This window comes from Pelophylax lessonae (genome assembly GCF_965119305.1).
Source record: "Pelophylax lessonae genome assembly, chromosome: 1".
NCBI lineage: Eukaryota > Metazoa > Chordata > Amphibia > Anura > Ranidae > Pelophylax > Pelophylax lessonae.
This window is the reverse complement of record NC_138768.1, coordinates 391,143,931-391,147,675: the sequence shown is the minus strand read 5'-3', so window position 1 is coordinate 391,147,675 and position 3,745 is coordinate 391,143,931.

Genomic DNA, 3,745 nt, shown 5'->3' with positions numbered 1-3,745 from the left:
GGGCCTGTACTGTGGGGTTTGTGCTAGGGGGCCTGTACTGTGGGGTTTGTGCTAGGGGGTCTGTACTGAGGAATTTGTGCTAGGGGGTCTGTACTGAGGGATTTGTGCTAGGGGGCCTGTACTGAGGGGTTTGTGCTAGGGGGCCTGTACTGAGGGGTTTGTGCTAGGGGGCCTGTACTGAGGGATTTGTGCTAGGGGGTCTTTACTGAGGGATTGGTGCTAGGGAGTCTGTACTGTGGGGTTTGTGCTAGGGGGTCTGTACTGAGGGATTTGTGCTAGGGGGTCTGTACTGTGGGGCCTGAACCCTGGATTCAGTACACTGCGCACCCCCTGAACCCTGCACACCTCTACAGGCTAGACAGTGGTATCCTGATTGCCCTTTAGGCATTGGGATGAAATCTTTGGACCCATTCTCAGATCCTACGCTGGTGCAGTGGGTCCTGGGTTCCTCCTAGTGCAGGACAATGCCTGGCCTCACTACTTTATTTTTTTTCTACAGGTCCTCCTCTGCTCTCATAAAATATACAATGTTTTGGGGTTTTAAAAAACTAACTCCACATTTATTGTTTCATTGTACACCCGTCAAGCATGTAACCCATGGCACCCGTGTAGATTTGGTTTTACCACCACAGATTGCATGCAGGCCTGCCTCTTCTTCTCCTCCTCCTACTCCATCCTCCCTCTCCTCCTCGGCTGACTCCTCCTTTTCCGATGCTACGCCCAAGATCCCCAGAACCTATTCGACATGCCAGGTGAGACGTTGCCATGCTGTGCTGCGTCAGTTGTGCCTGGAAGCCAAGAGCCACACTGGTCCTACACTCCTTTCAGCTTTGCGTTCACGGGCAGATCAGTGGCTAAAACAGCTCAATTTGACAGTTGGTAAAGTGGTGTGCGACAACGGTGCCAATCTGCTGAGCGCACTGAAACAGGGCAAAATTACACACGTGCCATGCATGGCACACGTCCTGAACTTGGTTGTGCAGCGATTTGTTGTCAAATACCCTGGGGTCCAGGATGTCTTGCAGCAGGCCAGGAAAATCTTGGCCCATTTCAGAAGATCTTACACAGCCATGGCTCGACTTGATGACATTCAGCGGCAACACAACCTGCCCTTCATACGTCTTATTTGTGACTGCCCGACGCGATGGAACTCAACCTTGTATATGCTTGATAGGCTGCTCCAGCAGAAACGTGCAGTGAACGACTACCTGTACGAACTCTGCGGCAGGACAGGTTCTGGGGAGCTTGGGTTTTTCCACCGCGCCAGTGGCTGCTCATGCGCGATGCATGCAGACTTCTGCGGCCATTGGATGAGATCACCAAACTGTTCAGTCGCAGCCAAGGCGCCATCAGTGACATCGTACCTTACGCCTTCTTTCTGGAGCATGCATTGCGTCGTGTCATTGATCAAGCCGTCGAGGAGCAGGAGCAGGAAGATGAGGAAGTCGCAATGCTGGATGAATATAGAAAGCATATTATAGTGGATTTGTATTGTGCAGAATTGTGACTGCTGAGCGGTTCTGCAGCGATACTACAACTACAAAGAGTGACAAACGCAAAAGTTAAAAATTTTATTATAACTGGTGTGATAGACCAGTGGCCCCCCAAAACAACAGATTGAAGCGGGGGTGTTATATAACAATATACTTTCATAATAGTGTATCTGGGTACTGCCGACACATCGCCTCTGCATCATCGACGTCACCTTCCCCACCACTAACATTAGAGATCTCGGAGTAGGCAGCAACATCGGGACCATCCTCCTTGGTCTGATCTGGGTACTGTCGTCAGACTGCTGAGTGGCGGCTGTTGCTACCTCCTCTTCCTGATCCGATGCCAAGAATGGCTGCGCATCGTAAATGTCTTATGATGGATCGGAAAATAATTCCTGTGACTCAAGCGGAGGGTATATGGTGGTGTTGGTGGTGGTGTCTTTGGGGGTGCACACAGCAGAGAGTGAAGAGGGTGCAGATAAAGAGGATGAGGAGGGTGCAGAAGAGGAAGGCTGAGTGAGCCACTCAGCAAGTCTGGTGCGTCCTTTGACATAATCAAAAGCACCTTCTGCAACGTCCCACTTTGGCTCTGGCCTGGTGCTCCTGCCCTTCCCCTACCACCCCTGCAGAAGGGCCTGCCTCTTCCTCTGCCTGTCATTTTTTTTAAATGACCCTGTTAGAAAAGTCTCTAGAGAAGCGCAGTATATGAGGAAGAAGGTATATAACACCACGCTTCAATCTGTCGTTTTGGGGGGCCACTGGTTTATCACACCAGTTATGAAAAATATTTTCTAGTAACTTTTGTCACTGTGTGTAGCAGAGTTAACGCAGCGAAAGAGGCAAAATTTCTGCAGTACCCAAATACACTTTTATGAAAGTGTAACACCCCGGTTCAATCTGTCGTTTTGGGGGGCCACTGGTTTATCACACCAGTTATAAAAAATATTTTCTAGTAACTTTTGTCACTGTGTGTAGCTTTGAAAGAGGCAAAATTTCTGCAGTACCCAAATACACTATAATATGCTTTCTATATTAGAAAGTATATCAAAAATGTATTATACCCCTATATACTGGACACCAAACAATAGTACCCCTATACCAGTCCTTTCAGTGCCGGTTCACACTGATGCGATGCGGGAACACTGTGAATATACCTGAGTATTCCCGCATCGCATCCGCAGCACAGGCAGTTCACACTGCCATATGCGATACGCTGGGGGTGTCATTTCAAAGTTAACGACACCCCCAGCTCAGATCGCATATCGGAGTGTGATCTGACAGTTTGCACAGAATCGGATCGCACTGGTGTGAACCACCATGCGATCCGATTCTGCTGCGGACCAAAAAAAGGGTCCTGTGCGTGTTCACTGCGATTGCGGTCCGAATTCAGCCATACAGACTGTATGGCTGAATTAGCACTGCACAGACATTGCATGTAATTTTAGGAGCAGTGCGCTACGAATTACATGCAATCTCTGTGATCGCATCAGTGTGAACCGGCACTATGCGATACGCTGGGGGTGTCAATTCAAAGTTAACGACACCCCCAGCTCAGATCGCATATCTGTTTTAGCTATGTATTTACTGTAGCTGCACCTCTGGACCTCTAAATTATCATAATTGTAAATGGCTATCTACTAAACATGTATATTTTCCCATTTATCTAAGCATGACTCAAAGCCCTTGAAGTAAAAGGTTAGGAGCTCACCAGAAGCTTTTTGTGCAGAGCACCACGCTGTGCAAGGTAGTCCATTCAAAATTAATTGGCTGCAGTGTACCTGTGACCGACTGCTTGGCACGCCTCTTGGTTGCTTCCGTCAGTATACAGCTTCCTCCAGTCTGGAACCAGGTATTATAGCTGAGCACCCAAGTACTAGCCGACACTAGCTTAGGTGCAAACTGGGCCTCACTTTATTGTAAACTCACACAAAATATGTATACCACACTAAATCAGATAAGTGCTTGATTACATTATGCAAACAGTAAGATAATTAACATATCTAAAGAATAGCCAAAATAAACAGTACTCAAATAAACAGTAAACTAACTGGTAACCTAGACAAGCCTAGGTGACTCAGTGCCCACCCAGACTGTTTGACACCAGTTCCCCAGTAAAAAGGCCTAGGGCTGTCCAAATTTCTAAAGGATTAGCAGACAGACAGAAACAATAGGTGACTCAATTAACAATTAGACGTCACACCTAGGAGACACACAATGGAGAAATGATACCATGGGAGAAAGACACCTTAGTA